The sequence below is a fragment of the Larus michahellis genome, chromosome 1 (assembly GCF_964199755.1).
Source record: "Larus michahellis chromosome 1, bLarMic1.1, whole genome shotgun sequence".
In the NCBI taxonomy this organism is placed as follows: Eukaryota; Metazoa; Chordata; class Aves; order Charadriiformes; family Laridae; genus Larus; species Larus michahellis.
In genome coordinates, this window is record NC_133896.1 from 154,203,209 (window position 1) to 154,225,894 (window position 22,686).

General features: G+C 42.9%; 1 protein-coding gene across 1 annotated transcript in view; it reads left to right on the forward strand.

Moving 5' to 3' along the window:
* Positions 1–1,849: 1,849 nt before the first annotated feature.
* NCK2 (NCK adaptor protein 2) overlaps positions 1,850–22,686 on the forward strand; it is an 88,076-nt gene continuing 67,239 nt past the window's right edge. Inside the window, exon 1 of the mRNA XM_074560331.1 lies at positions 1,850–2,127. The gene's annotated coding sequence lies outside the window, so the exon portion shown is untranslated. The remainder of the gene's footprint in view (positions 2,128–22,686) is intronic.

A 22,686-nucleotide genomic window follows, 5' to 3' on the forward strand; every position in this document is an offset into this window, starting at 1 on the left:
TTATCGCTCCCACGGTGCATTTTGTTCCAGGAACAACAGACTTCTCTCCGAAAGCCCTTGGATGATGCGTCCCATTTAAATTCAGCATAAGCCTCTGCGAGGCCTGACCGCGCAGCGAGGGGGAGGCAGCAGGGACCCCAAATGTCTTCCAGCTCTGAAAAAGCAATGTCAGACTATTGTTTCAAAAGGAAGATTAACACCTCTCTGAATCGAAGTCAAACGCATGCACGAAAAGCCTGGAAAGGAAAGGGGCTTTCTGTTCCTCCCTGAGGTCCGTGCGAAGTCTCTCTTGGAAGAAGAAAGAAGAGGCCACATTTTCCTTTCAGGTTTATCTCACGGGCACTTGAAAGGCACTTGGGGTTTCCCAAACCATCAATTACATGCTGTGAGAATTCGTAAAAGTTAACAAGGGGAAGAAGGAGCTGTTGAGGATTTCTAAACTATTTTAAGTGGGAGCACAGAAAGATCTCCAACTGCGCGCTTCTGAATAGGTATATTTAAAGAGCTGAAAATCTTTATACGAAGTTGTCCCTACGTTTTTCCTTGGTAGGGGAAGACGACAGTGTGGGCTGATGACTTTGTTTCAGAGGTGGAAAAGGCGGTGTTGCGGAGCATTTCCTCCCGAGCCAGGCGACATGTCCCGAGGAGGGACCGGACCAGCCAGGGTAACGCACCAGCCTCCTCTCCTTGGCAGCGGCCATGTTGGGAAGGGTTAATGGGTTTGTAACCTTTCAGAGCAGCTTTACCCCCGCAGCAACGCTGGTTTTCACTCTGAACTCCCCGGGTGATTCCAGAGGGACCGTCTTCCCGTATCCCCATGGCGCAGGAACACTCACCGCGCTCCGGGGGAAGCACCGGGGGCGGCGACTGATGGGGACCGGCAGGACCCCGGCCTCCGCTGGGGGCCCTCTGCCCGCGCTCTTTAACCACCGGTGGGGTACCCCGCCTTTCCCACTCGTGGAGGGACGCAGGGCGGCGGCCCACACACGCACCCGGGGACGGGGCTCCATTTTGGAAAGAAAAAGGCGGCTGGGGGCGGCTTCCCTGCCCTCTCCTGAGGGAACAACACCTGGGCAGGTAGGCACCGAGCCCCGGTAACGACAATTACCGCCCAACCCGCTCGATATGCGGGGGCCGCTAAGGCTGGAACTTTGCCCCGGACCAGAAGGGGAGAGGAAAGACGGGGAGAGGCCGGGAACGCCCGGGGCCAGGAACGGCCCGGCCGCCGCTGCGGGGCTAGGGGCCGCGGACGCCCCGCGCGCCCCGGGCGTGACGTCACGGCCCCGCGGCCAATGGGCGGCGGAGGCGCCCCTGATGCCATGGCTGGAAGTTCCCCGGCGGCGGTGCCTCCGCGGCCCCGGCCCGGCTCCACTCCGGGGTTCTTTTCCCGGCCCGTCCCCGAAGTGCGCTCACCCCCCTTGTACCCCTCTTCCTTTCAGCGCTCGCCAGGACTTTCCCCGGGCGCTTCCGCTTTTCCCAGCTTTACCGGGAGCGCCGGGGCTTAAGGGGGGACGGGTAGTGGGGGGGAGGTGTGTGTGTCAGGGCGCTCCCGCTGGGCAGGGTCCCCCCCGGCATTGCCCTGCTCCGCCTCCCGGTCCCGGCCCAGAGCCCCGGCGGCGCAGAGGGGAGGGAGCCGCCCGGCCCGGCCCTGCCCGGCCTTCCTGCGGTGGGGCGGGGGAGAGCGGCGGCGCTCCCCGCCGGGCGAGGGGTAGTCCGGGGAGCTCCTCCCGCGCGATCCCGGCAGCGGCAGCGGCAGGAAGGGCAGGGCGGGGGCGGGGGCTGTGCCTGTGCCGGGGGGGGGCGGGCGGTTGGCGGGGGAGGGGCCGCCGCCGCTGCCGCCGGGCGCAGCAGGCTGAGGGGAGGCAGGGAGCAGAGCCGCCGCCGAGGGCCGGGGCCTTGGACGCGTCCGGCGCGGAGCGGGAGGAGGAGGAACGGGAAGGGGGGGAGCCAGCCAGCCAGCCCCTCTCGGAGGACGCGGCCCGCATCCGCCCGGGGAAGGGCAGAGGGAAGCGGAGGGGGGAGCGAGCGGGCGCCGCCGCCGCCGCCGAGGAGACAAAGAAGCGGAGCCCGCCTAGGCTGGGAGCCTCCCCGCCGCCGCCTGCCCCGCTCCCCGCCGGCCGGCCGGAGGTAAGCGCGGGCGGGACGGTGATGAGGCCGGAGCGGGGGCTGGGGCCCGCCGTAAACTTGTGCCGGCGGGGGGCGGTGGGGGGGCGGGAAGGGCCGCCGGGAGCGGGGGAGGGGCGGGTGTCACCTGGGCGGGGGAGGCCCCTTCGCCGCCCCGGGTAGAGGGGGCTGGTACCTGCCCGGAGGGGTGAAGGGGGGGCGGGGGGAGTGTTTGTGTGCCACGTCCAGCTGCGGGGAGGGGGGGTCGGGGGCGGCTCCTCCTCATCCTCCCGAGTTGCTGCTGGTGAGTGTGTGTGAGGCGGCAGCCGCCGCTTTGTGCCACCCGCCGGCCGGCCCGAGGGGAGGCAGCGGTGGGCCGGGACACCCCCCTCTCCCCTTTCCCCCGCGGGGCTCGGCACGGCCCGGCTCGGCCCGGCCCGGAGGCGGCGTGTCCTACGGGCCCGGCGGCGGGGGAGGGCGGGTAGCGCCTCCCGGCTGGAGCGCGGCGCAACCGGAAAGTTTCCCGGGCGGGAGCGGCCGGGGAGGGGGCGCGGAGAGGAGCGGAGGGGGAGCGGCGCCGCCCCGCACCGGGTCTCTCGCGGCGGGCGGTCCCGGCGGGCTGCGGGCGAGGATTCGGCCTCCCGGTCTCCCCCACTCCCCGCCCAGCTCCTTCTTTCTCTCCGTTCCCGACTGGATCGAGAGCTGAAGCCGGGGGTTTTCTTGAGGAGCGCGCTTCGATATGCTGCCCCCCCGCCCCGACCCCGGTCGATGCCGGTGTAGGTAAAGGACGTAAAGCTAAAAAAAAAAAAAAAAAAAAAAAGGTAAAATTATACCTCGTGGACTGACCGCTCAGTAAAGTGCATCCCTGGGCATTTTGGGAGGAAAATTACTTGAGTTTCCAAGTCTTTTCATCCTCTTTTTAATTAAAAATGTGCCCACGCTAACAGCTAGCCCACCTCAGGTAAAGTTGTCAGGTGGGGATTCAGGTCTGTAATTCGGGTCTGACCCGCGACTGGCTGATGGTGGGTGCCTCTCGGCGCCGGCTCCGATGTTGACATCTCCTACTGTTGGTGTTTTTTACCGTGCATGTGGCCCTCCGCATGATTCGGGGTTATTCTGTGAGTTACATGTGGTGTTTTAACTGGCTTGTTCTTTTTGTTACTTTAAAAGTTGAATGCTGACCGAACCTCAGCAAGATTTTTAAAGCCTTCTTTATCTGGGTGGCGTTTCTTCCCCTTGCTGTGAAGCAATATTTGTTTCTGAGGAACACACCGCTACTGTTGTAGCAGCTCAACGTAGGAGAATTAGACTTCTCTTTCATGAAACGCGGCAGCGGCCTTTGTAAAAACAAATTTTAATGGCCTAACCACGCATGGTTTGTATCATCGAGAGTTTGGACTGGTAACTTAATATGGAGGAATTTGAAAGGGCTCACTGGGTAGGAACTTGTGAAGAATCTCTGTTTGAAAGTACTTGTTTTGCTGCTGCTTTTTAGGAATCTGAAGCAGTCAGCACCACACAGATGATGTTAATGGTACTGTGTTTTCATTTTCGGGATTATAACTTCTGAAGTAAAATAATGTTGTTGCTTCTTAGAATTAACTGATTTCACAACTCTGGAAATCTAAATGGCCTTTCTAACTCAAGTCAGTTTAAGCAGTTAAGCAGATCGCTTTGTCTTCGTAACTGACTTGCTTCTTGAGACTTTGACAGAAGATGTCATTTTCGGGAACAGGGAATAAATGTAGAGATAGAAGGCACCTGTACCACCAAATCAAGACTGTAATTAGCAAATATTTTTATATAGGCCATGAAACAGATACAGAATCCTTATGATGTTAGCTCTCGCTGCCGTGGTTCTGTCATTGCAGCATTAGCTGTTGTATTGGCCTTTTGCTTCTACCAGATGGCATTTCCGATTGCTGTTGTGATATAATGATACACAAAATCTCTTTTGCTATATTTTTGCAAACCCAACAGCAGTTGTTCCTTGATTCTTTGGATGGTGTTTTTTATTACATCCTTGCTACTGAATATATGATAAATTAAAAACTTCAGCCTGTGGTTTGTGGAGTGGAAAGCGATCTTCTTATCTCCCCTTCCTCTCTTTTCTTCCATTGTTTCCTGACTAGCTATGTGGGAGCATAAGGAAAGGTATTTTTTCTCTCTTATGTGTCACCTTGCATCTTCTGTCTGCTAAAGAAGAGGGACAAGGTCAGCGGCGTCTGTTTCTTTTCCAGCCTTTGTTTTTTGTACCTTGTGTTGCTGTCGGTGTTTTACTCCTTTGGGGCGCTCCTGGCTTTCCTTGGTAGAAACTATAACAGCAGCAACTCAAAAAGCGATGCCCTGATAGCTTTGTTTGCTGGTCATGGTCTTGAGCAGCGGCAAAACTACCTGGAGTATCTGTGTTTTTCATGCTCCTTGAGCATAAAAGCTGCTTCCAGACTCATGGAGACAGGTGCTGTATCAATTTACTTGCCGCAGGTTTGAAATCAAAACCAAGGCATCTTTGAATCCAAAGCGTATGTTCTAGAAAATATTTCCTGTTTGCATCGAGGGACTGATGGTTTCTAAGCCGTGGGTATTCCCCCCGCCGTGCTGTGTTTTGAGGAAGGATTGCTGGTGGGGATTTATTAGAGATATTTGAAGGAGTTTTTAGATAGCTGACAACTGTCTGTGAAACCAGATGCTACCGTGTTTCGGTTACTTTAGTCAGACCTGGGGTAAGGTGCTGGGCGCTCGTCACGGGGTATCCTGCTCCCCTGAAGTAGGTCATCTGGAGTGTGGAAGAGTTGAGGTGCTCTGCAGGAATGATGCTTCCCACTTCTGCTGAAATAATAAACTTAAAGGCAATGCACTTTATCCTTATGTTTACTAGGTATACAGAAATGTTGCAGAACAATAGTTTCCACAAAGTCAAGAATCCTTGTTAGTTCCTGAAGACCTTCAGAGAGAACCGGGATAGTGTTTGTAATGTGGGAAATAGCATTGTTTCTTCTTCCTGAAGCGTAAGTGTGGCCCGTACTACTCACTTAACCTGTCCACTGTTGTCTAGTCTTCTGAAAGAGATATTACATGAGGTCCTGGTGACTTACACCTTCTGAAAAATGACTGTTCTGTTTGTTTTGCTTTGAAATTTATGAGTGTTGGCTTAGGAATTCTAAACTCATTTCTGTTTTAGGTAGTTCCATTAAAATTTTTCTTGCAGATTCAATTATGCCCATTAGTTTCCTCATAATAACGTAGTTGTCGGTGTTCTGCCCAATTAAACCATTGCTCTATTCAGTGGTGGGTAAAGTAATTCTTTCAAGTGTTGTTTTTTTTTTTTTTCTTGGAATAATCTTTTTTCCCCATCATGAGGATTCTTAATTGTTTCATAAATGCTAATGAAATGAGTAAATTGCAAGTGCATTGAAATATGAAATATATATTTTTATATTCCATTAAATATATGTGACACAACAAATTAATTTGTTTCTCACTGTTAATGAAGTGAGTTCATATTTTAAACCCATCATAAATAACTTTGTGTGCAGTGAGGTGGCCTGGCCGTGTATGTTTTTAAGCTTTAGTAGTATTGTAAATTTTAAGAATTCAGGTGCAGAGGAATAAATCTTGATTAGAGAATAGCAACCCATTGCATCTTAAATTACTGCAGCTATGTACAATAACCCGATGTCAGTAAAGTTTTAGAAGTACTTGTGCTAAGAAAAACATCTGTTAGAGTGGAAGCTCAGGCATGCTGGTATAGGCAGTATTTGTTCAAAGTCATAGAAACAAACTTTGTGGCTTAAAGTCTTTTTCTCTCTGTAGGTTTGTTATGCTGGTTTTGGTCCTAATACCATTAACAAGTATGAACATGGTGATAAGTAACTAATATTGATTTTATTGTGAGGTAGACAGTGGGGTGAACGTGCTGGGACTCTTGGTAGGTACCTGAATTCTCAAAAATGTTGCTTCTCTCTTACAAGCTTAACAAATTACAGATGCAGTAATGTTTTTAATCTAGGCTGATGAAATTTGATCGAGTTTTCCTCAGCTCATCTAAGTTACTCGCTGCAGAGTACACACAACTATAGAAATGGATGTGAAAAAAGGTGGTGAGATATACCACGGATAGAGTATAGCTGAAACTTTATTAGACAAAACCTGGTATATTTAGTCTGTTTATAAAATCAGCTAGTAACCTTCTCAGGCAACCACCATTTTTTTTTTTAATTAAATGAAATATAAACTTTGTTTCCAAGAAGACTTTTAATTAAAAATAAAAAAAATATAGTTAGATGGTAACTCATTGCCATTGCCATTGTGTCTCAGCAGGTTGTGCTGGTTTTATATGTAGGGCGCTTTCTTTCTCTGTCACTTCAGCAGATGTCTTAATGCGTAGTCCTTGGAAGTGGTGTGGACAGTGTTTGCTGTGTCAGGGCTGGACCGTTTAGCCAAAATGGATCAGTAACCAAAAATAAATAAAAAGGCCATCAGTTTACTACTACTTTGGTAGAAAGGCAGATTTTAGCCTTCTGAGCCATTTTAGGTTTCTGACTTCTAGAAATGAGCAGAGTATTTGTGGGAGCCTTAATAAGGAGAAGTGACCGGGATGTGCAAGCGGATACTGAAGTTTAGCGAGAGGCTGGAGGCTGCGGATGCTCTTCCTGACGCAGGTGAACTGGGTCATGTCCTCTTACGGTGTAAGATGCTTTTCGCTGAGCGAGTGCCATCTCTCAGCTGTCTTTTCCTACTGGTTACACTGGATCAGCTCCATGCAAATATGGAGGAGCCGTCAGACCCTGCAGGAGAACGGGAGGAGGGTTAGCAAAAGCAGGTGCTTTCTGCTCATGCTGCGGTGAGAGTCTGGGTTCTGCTAGCAGTGCAGCATTTAAAAAAAATAACGCTTTTTATTTTTAAGAAAATAAAGTAAGCTGTTTAAAAAGAATTAGTCCATTTCTCTTCTGATATAACTATGTTGTCCTTATTCATGTTATTTTTTAAAAGTCATTAAACGTTGTTTTAGAAGCTTTCCTTCAAAATGAGAATAGATCCTTGCAGAGTGGGAAGGTTTAGAAAGGAATGATGGCGTTCATTAAGCATACAAACTATAAATTAAATATATTAGGATTTTCTAATTCTGACCATCTTGTCAAATTTGACTCTGTCAAATTTAAGTTGGCTGAAATTATCCTTTTTGCATGCCAATTAAGTTTTTAGTGAACTATATAGCAAAATAAAGCAGTTCATATGTAGTTCCTTCATGAGTTTTGGAGAGAAGAGGAACACTAAATCCTGTTAAAACTTACTCTGCATACAGAGAGTTAAATTGGTGTATTACTCTGAATTTCTTTAGGGCATTCTTGACTAATAAAACATTTCAAGGAACAGCAATAAATTAAGCCTTCTGTTTAGCAAACCCTGGCACTGGTACTGGAGGAGAGGAGTCCCAAGCATCGATCGGACTGACCTCCTGGTTTTAATGCAATAGGAACACCCTCAGCATAGCATGGCTGCAAGGTTTTTCCTTCCTGTTCTTACAATAGCAGTATATTCATCACGCTTGTTTTCTCCCCCATCCATTGTGTGTCGGACTTGGCTCCCAGTGCCATCCTGGGCTACCGCTGTTCCAAGGGAGTTGACTTCTTAGTTGACATCCTAATGATGTTTCGGATGACGACAAGGAAAGTATTTTTCAACCTTTTAATGCAGCAGGAGAGATACGTGGCTGTGTGATATGTTCTCGAGCTGAATTTTGATAGCTGTCATGACAACAAATCACATGTTCATTTCCCTGAATGGATGGTGTCCCGCCAGACACACACGGAGTGTTATCAAATTTGACAGATCTTGAATGATGACACATCAAGGATTCTGGATTCCACCACAGGAGACTTGGGCTGCTGCAAATGCACGCTGCCACCTGGCTTAGCAAAACTCACTGTAGGCTTTTTCTTGGTTTTGAGTTCAGAAGCCCTTTTGGCTTTTTGTTTGTTTTGTTTTAAATAGATTTAGTGTTTGTTGATAATTTAATTGGTAATTTTAGATCGGACCTTTGTTTGCTAGATTCATAGAAGAAAAAAAAAAGTAGTTGGACTTTGCCCAGTCACTTTAAAGATGTGTATGTTTTTGGTGCTTTCAGTGCTTTTAGTAAGAACTTCAGCAAAACCAGGACAAGTGTTGGATATTTTTTGGGTCGGAAGTGGTCACTTTATGCACTGATTTTTCATTTTGTGTTAGTGTTATAAGTCAGTGACAATACAAACACCCCATGCTAGTTCTGCTGTGCAGTGCAGGGATGGGAGCTGACTCCTGTGTTAGATGGGCTGCAGACGGGGGCAGTGGCACAGATGGTTTGTTTGGCTTATTTTTAGCCTTGGCTGCTGTTTATTCGTAAAGTTGAGATTTCAGTTGGACAGCTGTTTCTGGTTTAAGCAGACTGCAGAAGTCTTGTACAGTTGGATAAAAACCTGATAAATACTGATTTTTGCATGTTTTGTATGGGAATGTTATGCTGCGTTTCAGTATCTAGCATTCCGGTAACTGACTCAGATGATCTGCAAACATCGGTTTTACATGAGTGGTGTTGCATTTATTTGTTTATTTTGAGTAGTGAATTATTTTTGCTAGCAATGCTGTCTGGCTATACCTGTAACATAAATGAAATAAAAATTGTTACCATTTAGCTGCTGGAAAAAAAAGTACCAAGTTTGTATCTGTAATCAGTCCTTCCTACCAGAACTCCTTGAAATCCTGTGGACGTAGCAGTTTTGGAAGTGTAAGTTAAGACATAGCGTTTTTCCCAGCGAGTATTGAAATTTTGTAAAAGTCCCTGCTATTTTTGCAGCTTTGTGATTTTAATTAAGAATGTTTTTGTTCCAGTCGTAAAAGAAATTGGCTATGGTATATCTTGCTTAAATGTGTTTTCCTTTAATCATTGCATGCTGAATACAAAAACATGTAGGTGGCATTTATAGGTGTAAAGACGTATATTTTACATCAAAAAAGTGTAAGCCATTCAGAGTATAAACATATTGAGCTTCACCTTTCCTCTCTTTCAGAAAAAAGATTAAAAGAAAAACTGATGATCAATCTCCTTCCTTTATGTTTTCAGGTCTGTAGGCAGTCTTTCTGCTAGTGCTGCAGGGATAATATAGAAATAATTATATTGTGGACTATTCATAAATTCACACTGTTTTGAATTCCATTTAATTCAAATAGAGAAAGAAATTAATGCTAATATCCCAAATAATTAATGCTATAATAAAGGATCTGCCTTCCACTTGACACTGAATGACTTATGTTCCGTTACATCAGAAGACTTAAATCATTTTGAGCATTCAATATTAAAATTCTAGTTCATGAATATTAGAAATTTAATCAGATATCTCAGTAAGGACTGTGTGGATTGTATTGGGTTTAAACATTGGTAATAATAAAGCTCGTGTTTAGCACAAGTATCAAAATATGACACATCATTTTTATGAGCTCTGAGGCTCTTAAGGGATGCATGGGGAATCGTAATGGACTGAAATGTTATAGACCTCCTATGACAGAAAACTATTAAAGTCAGTGCAATGTTGTTATTGCGGCAATGTATGTCTTCTGCTGTTAGTCCTGTCTCGTAATACTGATGGTTGTATTCCTTTAGGATCTTTTCCGGTTTTGCTGACAGGAGATCCTGGATGCTTATTTTGTTCAGATACTCCTTTTGCCTCTCTGGAACATCAGGAAGATGCAATGTCGTGGCTTTGTCAAAATGTTGATTATTTGTTTTGTATCCCAACTTTTCCCGCTGTTGCTGTGGCCTTGTGAAAATGCAAACGTGTGCTTAGTACGGCTAGTGGTCCTGTTGGAATTTATGTCTCTTATTTACAAAACACGAAGCTGAGCCATAAGTATGTCTCTTCAAGACAAGAACCAAAATTACATTGCAGGTCAACTCTCCTTTAGTTATACATTCTTTAACTTGTCATGACATGTTCATTAAATTACGTGTTGAACCTCTGCCTACAGTGTCACATAGCCAGCTTAATTTTACAGACAGACTTTACACCTATACATTGTGTATTATGTTACTCTATCAGCAGTCCCATAAAGTCAGCAGGGCAGCTAGTAGTTAAGCGCTGTTAACGAATGTTGAAGACTGAGATGTTAAAAAACGGGGGTGGATCGGGCAGTACTTGATATAATGCCTGCTTAAGTTCATGGAAAAAGGAAGTTAGTTCCTGGTGGGGAAAACAGGGGATGGTTTAGTTTGGTGTTTAATTTTAAAATATGGAAACCTAGAACTTAGAACTGAAGGGGGCCTACAAGAAAGCCGGGGAGGGGCTGTTTGCAAGGGCATGTAGCAATAGGACGAGGGGCAATGGTTTTAAACTAGAGCAGGGCAGGTTTAGATTAGACATTAGGAAAAAGTTCTTTACAATGAGAGTGGTGAGACACCAGAACAGGTTGCCCAGAGAGGTGGTGGAGACCCCATCCCTGGAGACATTCAAGGCCAGGCTTGATGAGGCTCTGAGCAACCTGATCTGGTTAAAGATGTTCCTGCTTACTTCAGGGGGGTTGGACTAGATGACTTTTAAAGGTCTCTTCCAACCCAACACATTCTATGATTCTATGTCCGCGGGTTGGCTCTCATCCCAGCCAGGTGGGGGGAAAAAAAATAATCATGTGTTGCCTTTCAAGCCCCAGCCCTCAGGCAGAGTCATCCTGCCCGCAGATGAGCCTGGGCTGTGTCTGCCGGGGCAGCGCTGGCAGCCAGGAGCTGTGATCCCCCTCTGCCTCTCTGCTCGTCCCCTCTGCCTGCTTGCTGCCGGCCTGGCTGTCAGCAGCCCTTGGCTCTCGCTTCTGCTCTGTTTTATTGGGACCAGCTTTTCAAAGGTAAGGGATGTGCCCAGCTTGCAAGGTGCCACACCTGGTGTTAAGCAGCTGGATTTCAATGGTTTATTCAAATTGCTGACGCTGTCCTTCCGAAATTGTGATGCCTACAAGATGTAAGAAAAGCCCAACAAACCCAACCCTACAAAACCCAACAACAATCAAAACCCCAGAACCCAATAAGACTACTTGCACCTGGTGTCAAGATAATTCATAGTTTCAGTGGTCGTGTGGATGCATGTTTAGACTTTCTTAGGGAAACACCATTTTATTTCACAAAGTTTGTAAATACTTGAATTTTGTTCTAGAAAAACTTTAATTTAGTTGGTGTATGCCTTGATTGTTGTGTTATCTAAACAGATGGTGATCATCTCTGCTTTGTGGCTTTGTTAGTCTTTTCCTCCTCCTTTTCCATTTTGTAGTGTTTTGTATGTAGTTAGGGCTGGGAATAGCCTTGATTGTGAGTGGGTATGTTTTTGGGCTATCTGTAATCCATTCACATGGCAGAAATATTCTGGCAATTAAAAAAAATAATTAAATAAAGCTAAAATTAAAAAAAAAAAACCTATATCCTGTCTGGCATGATTACATTCATTTGGGAATAAAGTGAGCGAGTTTTGACTGAAACATTGCAGTTAAAAGTGATGTTCAAAAATATGTTTGAGGTTTCTGAAATGAGGACAGATTGAACACAGGACTCTTAAACCCTTGCATACAACATTTCTGTATAATTGTTTTAAACTTTCTTCTTCCATTAATATGTTCTGGCATTGCATTAGGATATTGGGGTGAGTGCCCATGTGTTTCAGTCAATGTGTCTTTCACTAAATAAAAAGAAGCGTTTTCATGTTGATAAAAGTTGTGAATGTTTCATATTGCTTTTGTATCATTTTCCATGCGATTATCTTAAAACATTATAAATTTACAGAAGGATAAAATGAGTGTCGTGTGTAACCATCCAGTGGAGGTGTTACATACGTCTGTATGTTCCTGCAGCTGCTGTGTGACAGTGATGGTTGTGTATTGTCTTGAGTCACCCAGCCCCTTGCTCAAATCCCTCTTTCAAAGCATCCAAATCTGCCTTCTTTCCCCCTTGTGCTCCCTTTGCAGTACTGGGAGGGGGGGGCACTGGTTATTGCCTTAGAAACACACCTCTTCTGATTAATTCTCTTTTTCCAAGTGACTTAGAGGCTGTCAGGTAGCTGAATGGCATCCAGCTGCTGTGTTATGAAGCCCCTTGTCTAACGGTCTGCTGTTAAAGTTGCCGTGGAGGCTATTACTCATGTATTCTTCACATTGAAAGAGCCTTTCCATTAAATTAACAGCTGTGAATAGCATTTGGATGAAGATATTTTTGTTCTTGTTTTGTTGGCTCCCTATTCTAAGCATGTAGTCGCACACCAGTGACAGAAATGAGGTTGGCTGCTTACTTTATCTGCTGAGGCTGGGAGTGGTACAGGGTGCCTTACAGGTTATTCTGTTGAATATCGTGTTTTCATTTCCTACCTACATATGTATATCCTTGCAGCCTGGTATTTGGGAGTGAGTCGTTAAATCTGGACTGAATTTATGAATATCACTGTGGTCTGAATTGAGGTAGGTTTACCAGTGTGAACTGGCTTCGGGCTAAAACGAATTGTATAAAAATAACACTGTACCTTCCTTCCCCATGCAGCATCCTGTTCCTGCTTGTGCGCTCTTTACTGTGGGAGAGGGAGAACTGCTGGAGCGAGAAATGTGTGATGAGGGTCCAGAGCTGGATCTCGGTGCGACAGGGAGCTGGGGGAACAGCAGAAGCAATCTTACTTAGGTTTTTCTGTTTTCCGGTAGATGGATGTTCTCTTTTTAGTAATATTTCTCCAGAATGTTGCTGTTATGAAAAAGCTCTGCTCTTCTGTGTTGAAATGTAGCCTGGGGTTTTCGTCTTCTAGGTGTGCTGTAATATACTTAGTGACCATCGCTGATTCTGAGGCTTTTATATGCGACACCAATCTGAAACTTTCAAATTTCTGAGGGTAGGTAAAGGAAAGTGAGTTGGAGAATAGAAATCCTGAGTTTAAGGAGGGTTAGACAAGGGATTCATGATTCACAGCTAGTAGTTTTAAATGTGTATATAGCTTTTTGTTTTAAAAAAAAAAGTTTCATTTTAGCATACTTCTAAGATTATTTTTTTTTTAAAGTTGTTTCTTTATGCCTACCAGCTTTCACTACAAAGTGGTTATAATGCAGGTTGCTGAGTCGTTGACCCTTGTAATCAACAACTTATGTATCTTCAGCTTGTTTAGCTTCATACCAAGAAGCTGTAGAAAAGTGATTTTTATATAAAATCACTAGGTGAATAAACTTGTTCACGGAGGAAGGGCTTTAATTTTTCGCTGGTACGACTAATTTTTTATCATTATGTGTGGACTTACAGAATGTGCTCAGCTGAGATTGATCACTGGTGTGTGAAATGACCAAATTATAACAATGGAGAGTTTTCTGAGGTGGGTAATATATTTTCATATGTAGCTTCCAGCAATGAGTTTAATACACTGAAGGCCACATTTTCAGTGCTTCTGTTATTGAAATGTAGTGCTCTGATCGTTTTTCTGCTGAACTTCAATTTAGAGCTTCATCTGGAAAACATCCAAGGGGAAAAAAAAAAAGCATCAAAGCAAAATCATAAGAATTGTCTCAGAATGCAGGAAGATCTTTAAGAACAAAATTAAAATATGCAGCGAGAGCTTGAAAAAGTGCATAGAACACCTTAAAGGCTAAATCTGTAAGTAAGAAAGGAAAATAGCGTTACTGGCAGGTACCTTGAACTTGTAATAGTTTGCTAATCTTGGGTACAGGAAGTAAACTTTTACGTTCTTACTGTTTATAGCTTCATTTCCCATCTTGAATCTTTTGGCTTTGTTTCAGCTAAAGGATTGTAGCTGTTTTAATGATAGATCCCCAAGGAGTATATTACTACCTGCAGATCTCTGGTTTGGTCCTCTGCTCTCGTTCAGAGCCACCCGGTGAACTCTTCCAAAGAGTTCGTCAGCTGAGTTATGATACTCAAGCTGCTTATGAATATGTTTAATTAACTTTTCTAGGGCTTAGATTTGGGACTTTGGCTGGAAGAATACATATGTTAAGAAGCGTATGCATAGTTGAGAATCAGTTTTGTCTCTTTAGTGTTTTCATTGTGACAATGTGAGAACTGCTATTGTAGATACTTTTGCCTGTCTAGGATAGTTTATTGCCAGCATAGTAATAGCTGTGGCAGGATGGCAGAGCGTGTGCTACTTCAATAGCTGACGACTCTTCTGTTTTCTAGATCTACAATTAAGAATATGGTAAAAAGTTGAATTTCAAGCTGATTTTATTGTAAGAATAATTAAAGAAGAAATTTCTTGCCTATTACGCAGGAACACCTCCTCATATCGTGCTGAAGTCATGCTCTCGTTTAGGCTTCCCATGTGGGATTTTCCTTTCTTTGCAGCTGGTCTGGACCCATCAGACATGGACTTGGGTGGTTCTTGAATTGTTCTGGCACATCAGCACATGGTTTCCATGCAACACGTAAAGCATATAGAAAGTTCCGTAAAGTGCAGATTTTCTAGGGCTTTTGTTTGTTTTTATTCTGCCTTGCGATGAATCTTAAAATGTTCAGGAAATTTAGCGTAGTTTTTTATCTGCTGGGCACAGTAAAATTTTGCTCTAGCATGTGAAAGCAGCTTTTCAGCCCACCCACAAGCTCAGTACACCTAAAAAGCTCAGGTACTGGCTGAGGGGGAGACATGTGTTTGTCAACCTAAATCTTAGCAGACATGGGGATTTTCTTCACTTCTTTTATTACAGAGGACTCTTGTGCTTGCTTTAGCTTCTACATTGTCTTTGCAGCTCAGCCCACACGTTTTTCTTGCTTTTCTAGGAATAGCTTCCCTAGATGGCAACACCAGCGGCTGGCAGCTCTCAGCTTGTTGCGCCTGGGGAAAAAACCCTGGCTTTCTCAAAGCCCACTGCCTCCAGGAGCAGCCAGCAGATACGCTGTCATTGTTAGGAGATGTGAGTGGCAGATACGCAGTAGTCTTGTGTCTGGATGGCTGAAACGCTCATCAGCTGGAACAGCTGAATGAATCCTGGTCTTGGATGAACATGATTGATTAGTGTAGTGAAACAATGTCAGTGCTATGTTAAATATCCCAGTTGCTGCTGCCATAAGTATTTTTAGGTGCCTGCAAGTATTCTCTCACAGTTAGGGTGGAAATGCTCTTGATTTTCTTCCTTATACATAGGAACCTTAGATTAGACTTCGATTACAGAATCACCTGCACTTTTGTGCAGCCTTTCCAGTCACCTCCCCATTCTGGATAAATCGTATGTGTACGCTGTCTTCAAAACAAATTGCTATAGAATATACACATGGGAAGTTCTTCAGAGAATCTAGGATCTACCCTTCTGGAGTAAGATTTTTCTTGATTTCTGTGTGTGTTTCAAAACAAAGTACCAACCCCAAAGCAGTTCTAGTCAACAGAGTTATTGCCTTTAATTTTCATCCTCGGGGTAAAAAGATGTGTGCGAAGATAACTTAGTTTCAAGAGGCAACGTGAGGAGAAAAGAGAGGAGGGTAAAACTGAGTGTGACAGCCAAAAGTTGAATGATTCTCTGTTTCTGTGTATCTGTGTCGGAAAATACCGTGATCCGTGATTCCAGCCATGAAGGAAAAAAGTGAGGAGGAAAGTTCTTCCTGTCATTTGATTGCTGCTTGCTGATCTGCATTTGCTTTTTTAGAAAAAGAAAAAGGATAATTTTGTCACAGATTGCAAATAGTGCAAAGCAGACATCCCTGGAAAGTAGAAATTGTAGTAGAAGGATGAATTAGTTGCTTTCTACCTACAGCCCAGGACTTGCTCATTTTGGCAACAGCAAGATGTTTAGCTCAGCTTCGCCAATTTTTTTTTTTTTTTGAGATCTCTCTCTAATTTCCTGAGTTTGGAGACTGTGTGATTATTTCAGACAGCAGGAGAGCCTTATCTTTTTTTCGGGTTTAAAAAAAAATAAAAATCTGTTTGCTAATTGTTCTGTTATTTTTTTGAATGTTACTTCATAACGTGCATCATTAAACTTTGTATGCAGGAGTGGGAAGAAGTAATTATTTCTTCTTCAGTTGGTTCACAATGAAATAGCCATAAAACTCTTGATCCTGATTCTCCACCACTTTACAGCTTGTAAATCATTTACTTTGTACTCCAAGTGCAAAGTGTTTGTATAATTCTAGTATTGGTGTTGATGTATTATTTCTACTTCAGTCTCACTCAAGGCAAGTGTAAATAACTTTACAGAGTTGCAAAACAGTAGGGAAATGAGCCTCCACAAGCTAAGGCATCAGATTTATTTTCTGGGGCAAATGAAGAGATTCTTTGAAGCCTGATCAAAGCCCAAGCTCTCCAGTTGCACATAGTATAAAGTTGGTGGCATTTGAGCAGAATCTGTTGGCTTGGGGAGTTTGTGGTTTTTTTTTTATTTTTTTTTTTATTGGGGATTTATATCTCTGGAACCCATATTCAACATATTTCTGGAAATGACAAATGCACTGCCATATGGCACTCCAGATTTCAAGCCACTCTGAGGTGCATGTGTGAATTTTAGAGTGCCTGGAAGAAATGAATGAAAACCACATTCCCAATTTTATCTATTGCCGAGCTCTGTAGGCAGAGGAGGGGGGAGGCTTTGAAGTAAATTCTGCTGGAGGGATTGCATGCTTATTTCTGAGCCGCTGTCCTAATGCAGCAAGGTATAGATGTAATTTATGTTTCAAAATACGCCGTAATTTCAGCAGGACCACCAGTTTACGTGATGCTGTGTTTATTCTGGGAGACGCTAAGAAATACTGAGCATCCTTTTGCTACTGGCAACTCTGTTACTGTTTTTAATCCTTCATTTCCAACCCTTTTTGTGCCTAAACTTCTCTTTCAGGCTTTAATGCCTGAAAGTAATTCTTACGTATTGTTGAACTGTTATTTTTATATATGCTGTGTCTCCTTAAAAGGTTCTGTATTGATTGTACTTCATGAGTAGATTTCTTAAGCTTTTGTTGGTTAGTAAAAGCTGAGGAAGCATTACGGAGATAGTTGTACCAGGGTTATTTTTAATCCGGGAGACTCCATGAAAACTCTTTAAATGCAGAAAAGATGTTTGGGGAATTTGTGTCAGGTTTTGGTTAGGAAAAAAACCATCTCCTCCTTGTGAAGGACAAACTAATAATGTCGTTCCTTATCAAGATTAGTTGTGTTCATGTAAAGTTACACAAATTCTGTGAATTTTCTTCAGAATTAAAGACCATGAATTTTGAAACTCTCTATATAGAGAGGGGGAAAGAAAGCTTACTTGTGACATATATAATTTGATTAATATTTTGCCACAGTAGTTGCTTAGCTGGTAGAATTTGTTAAAACTAATTCTGTCTTCCCATAGCAATAAGGGAAATTTCACAGGGGAAATCATGTTACTCCACTAAGTCCCTTCCCTAAATTTCTTTTTTTAAATGTTGTACCTTGATACACTAATTGTTCATAACTGCTTCCAACCCACAGCCTTTATGCTCTTTGATTTGTATGAAACCCCAAGGCTTTTGATAAGATTGTGAGTTTTCTCCATGTTAGATCATTTCCATGGTTCGGTTGAACTTGCCGTGTGCCAGTTAATTGCCGTTCCTGACCTTGAATGAAAGCATGTGTTGTGCACTCCAATTGCAATACGAATGTGACGGGGAAGGGATGGTATTCAGTGATGTAAAGCTGCAGTTTTACATGTGTTTATAATTACCGACAATTCTGATGTTCTTAGTCACACAGCCTTCTGGTGGAAAAATGTTTTCCTTCCTGCTGGAAAATACCGATTCTTTAAGCCTATGTTAATTAATAGATCAGTTTGACGAGGGTGCTTCTGCTGGTCAGAGTCAAGAAGCTCTGTGGTGCTCAGGAAGGCCGGGAGCTGCTCCTGGGATATGTGCCCCATAACGTTCGGGCTCCAGGCCATGGGGCAGCTCTCCCCGGTTAGCCATCATGGTCAGGAGCGTGAATCAGAATGGGGGGTTCCTGATGCTGAGAGCATGTCCTTTTGTGGGGGGCAATGGCTAACTGTCTGAAAACTCAGGGAGATTTCTAGGAGAGGAAGGCTATATCCTTCCTTTTTCTGTGAATGGGCTGTTGTTTTTTTGTGAAATCTATCTTCAAATGATCTCCCTCTTTTGGGGACAAAGGTGGTTTTTTATAATTCAAGCAAACTTTTTGTTACGCAGAAACTCAGTTCATATCCATACTCCACTTAAACTCTTCTGGAGTATAAATAATAATAAAAAAAGACATTGTTCTTATTAACACACACTAAGCGTGTACTCAATGTAATGTTTATTTGTGGTCAAGAATTTGACATTTCTGAATTGCAACTTCTGTCTTTTGGTAGGAATACAATAAAGGACATTTCAGAGTTTTTAGCTTTACCTGTTTTACTCACAAAGCAATTTTTAAGCGTAGTATTCTGTGTCAGAATGGTAATACGTTTCTCAAATTTCCATCCGTATAGAAACTGATTTCAAAATGGTTTAAGAGGAGCATTGTGGATTTGTTAGTTAGGCCTCTTTCTTCATATCTTGATTTGAAAACTCTTCTCCCACTTTTTTCTAGAAATGCTGTCTGTATTCACATTTTTAAAGAAACTTTGGAAAGAGACTTTGAAAAGTCACAAAATGAACATGTAGTCAGACATTTGAAGAATCCCTGTATGCTGAACCTTTTCATCTTGTGTCTTTGACTTGGATCAGAATTAACAACAAAAATCTCAGCAATTCTTCTGAAAGGCTGGCTTGAATTCATTAGTTTTTTATTTTATCCTTCAGGATTGGAGTTTAAGCTGTCAAATACAAAACCTTAACTAAAACCTAAGATCTTTTGGTGTAATACTCAGTGTAGATGTTCTGTGTTCCCTTTATTGATTACAATTTTCCTTAACTTTTTTATCTTTGAAATTTCAGTGTACCAAAAAGGTTGCCTGCACTTAGGCTATTATCTGCCCTTATTTTCTGTTAAATTGTTCTGAATACTTTAAAAAAAAATCTGTTATAATTAATGGTTGTTTGTCATCACTTTAATTAAGAAAGCTCAACTCTGCATAGCTCTTCTCCGTGTATTTTTCCTTCCCTGTCTGTGCAGGGAACTGCTAATTGCGTAAAAATCTTTCTGCTTTTTTTTTTTTTAGTGTTGTTCCTCTTACATTTTGGCTGCTCTTGTCCTGTTTCTTCCTCCGTTTTTTCGCTGCTTGACCTTCTCATGTGAGTTATCACACCAGCCCCCCCCCGCTCCGTATTGTGCGCAAGGTGTGGAGTCTTTACCATCCGCTTCTGAAAGACTACATCTGTTATCAGAGCTCTCGTTTTGAAGACACCAGTGAGGAGCAATTTGGCAGATCTCTCTGCAATAAAATTAAGATGTAATTGCACGCTGATCCAAACTTTAATCTAGATGCTGCAGGTAATGGCAGTAATGAAGATGTGATAGCATGGTCTAGCAACCAGAACATATCCCTGGTAGATTTGTACTCTCATTTATGTGTTCGTAGTGTTTGGAGAAGCTCTGTAGACCTGAAGGTGAACTCATGATGCCCTCAGGCCACTGATTTACAAATACTTTTAGTTCTGCAAGTTTTCTTTGAAACCATAGATGTGTGGGGGTGTTTTTTTTGTGTTTTGTTTTGGGTTGGGTTTTTTAGTGAAGAAGTGTTTCATAACTTTTGGTGGTAGTTAGCCTGAGTCAGTCTTTTGAGTTGTGGGGGAAATCCTGCCCTGCTGAGAATTACAGAAATCCTGTGGTTGATTTTTGAGGACCCCACAGTCTCATTCTCATTCTATTTTTCAGTAGAGCTTTTGTGTAGGAACACAAGATGCCTTCACAGTTTGTGGACGTGTGTGTATTAGTCTGATGGCTCATTCTTAAATTTTACATCATAAATTTGACTGAGTAGCGTGTGCCAAGAACTTTTTACAGCTGGCATTTATGTGGGATTACTTACTCTTCTGCTTGCCAGTGTAACTTTTCTTCAAGGAGCAGGTCCAGGCAGTCCTCCTGCCTCTCAGCTCTGGGGAGGGCATTGATAGGAATGAGAAATTTTTTGCCTGTGGGTATATTAAAAGGATGGAAGAAGAAACAATACTGCCCTCCTTTGAGGGGATCCTTCCTTCAAGAATCTGAAGCTTTATTCAAATGGAGGTGTTTTTTCTCTCTGACAGCTTTGGGTTTGGTTCTGAGACTATTTGAAGCTCCCATCAGTCTGTACTCTGTAGAAAAAGAGGAGTCGTGTTTCTGTGGTGAAGCTGGCCAGCTTTTTTAGGTGGCAAAGCTAAAACTGGCCTCAGAGACACGAGTTATGCAAAGCATGTAACATTTTACTTTACAGTTTATAAATGTAGTACTGTCTTCTTCAAAACTTCATTGCTGATCCATAATAGGCACCGAAACCCATGCTAGGGAATTTTTGTGGGTATGCACTCTGAAGGGTTGCTTTTTTTCTTTTCCTGTTGTCTGTTTCCTTTGCGTCTCACCAAGTGAGATAGTACTCTGTAATAAAAATAAGTAGGTCTGAGTGGCTTTGTTCCATGTATGTTTTGAAATGCTAAATATTGATTGACCCTTCTTGAGATCATAATGCATGTCAACAGCAGGAAGGGCAAGGTGATTTTAGTTGAAAAAATAGATTCTCACATGTAAAGTTACTACAAGTTAGTAAAACGTAAGGTAGGAATTGTTTTTGGCAAAGGAATGAATTAATGGTGTACCCCATAAGGGGGCAGAACCAGTACTAGATGATGCATCGTGCGTTTTGTCCTTGGTATTGCTTCACTCTGGTATGTTTATTTCTGACTGTTGGACCATCACCAGAATTTTGAATCCTGTCTGCACAGGATGTCTGTTCCTGGACTGATTTTTTAAGGGTTTTTTTTTATAGATTTTTTGCTACCATATGTCAAATGTGCTAAGAACTTGAAGCTTGTTGTACTGCTTTCTTAAGGTACCTAGTGCTTCTAAAAATACAGTAGCTATAATTTAAGTACTTGATATGTTCATAGTCTGTATTTAGGCTCTAGCTTTGAAAATTCTTGGTTTTTACTGGCAACTGTTACTTTATATTTGTAAGAAGAAAGCACTTACGGCATCTGTGATATCGCTGGTTTAAATGGAAGGTTGTTATCGCTGATTTTTCTTTGAAAAATTGTGTGTATGCTTTAGCAATCGACAGTGGGTTTCTGAGACTGTTACTCTTAGGTTTCATGTCAGTAGGGTTTCTGTTCTGAAACATGTGGGTTGTTTGTGCTCTTTTGCAGCGCAATAGGTGTAACTTCCCAAGAGAATAAGTTCTTGTTACAGGATCTGTATTTGCTATCACAGCCTGCTGAAAGGAATGGTAAAATACAATGAAAGGAAATATAACCAAAATAATGCAGAAAAGAGGGGAGATTGTTCTGCCTTCTTGAAAGTAAACCAGAGCTTTCAAAATTTAAGTATGCAGGTACAATTTAGTGTTTTAAATTCTTTATTAGATTTAAGAACGAAGAGATGATACTCTTAGCTTCATTTTCAGACAAAGACATTTGGGTCAAGCTGGCATCTTCACGTTTTTGTAAGTGAAGCTTATCTTCCTTAAGGTCTGTTATATTGCTCAGAGTTGCAGACAGAGTTAACTCAGGGTCTGTGGTCTTTGGCTCTTGTTGTTCTTAATGTGGCCTGCCCATAGTTTTAGATACAAGATGAAGATAAATGGGAGGGCCTTAAATTGGAGCAAAAGATAGGCAAAGCAGAAGGGGGGGGGGGCAGCAATTTAAAGAGCATTCAGATAGAAAACATTGAAATACATTAGAAAAGACTGTGTGATTGAGTAATATGCATGGAAAAATGCCTCCGCCTTTTGTTTCCTTTACTGGCAAAAAGGGAAGAAAATCAATAATGTTACTGTCTTTATAATCTCCTCCACACAGAGAAAGCTATGGCCCAAATCTTCCTGTTCTAATTGCAGAATTGGAGCACAAACCTTGAAATTTAATTACTCTCCCTCTCTTCTACCAGCATCCTCTCTCCCTTAACCTGGAACTTACCTGTTTCTCATGGTTTTACTGACTATTGGTGTTAGGCATGTAAAGGACAAAACTTGATAAAATAATAACTAAAATTATTTAATGGAATGACTGAAGTATTTGAAAGTCTTTTTGTGAAACTTTGAACATTTCTGTCCTAGCAACAAAGTGTCCGGGGAATATGTTTGAAAGTGGACAGAATATGTTTTCCTGGCTTTTGTTTTTTAACAAGATATTATGTGTTTAAATGTCAGCATGACATTTTGATATCTAGCCTGCACGAGGAAGATGATTTAGTCAGGTCAGCTATTAAGAAACAGCTATTCAACAGGGCTCTTCCGCATCCTTCAGAGAGAGCTTTGACTGTGGTGACTACTTACTACAAATGAGGGATTTTTTTTTGATTGTTTTCTTTGGGTTTTTTGCATTCCCAAAAGAAAGGGCAGACCTGGATGTCTATAAACAGTAGTCACTGGGTAGTGAGACAAGCTTGGGAAATACTGTAATGAAGGCAGAGGGGCACATGATTATAGTATATCCATAAATTAACTGCACTGAAGTGATGAAGTATTCAGAGCTTCTGCAAGTTGTGCAAATTTACTTTGCAATATTTAGCAATGATA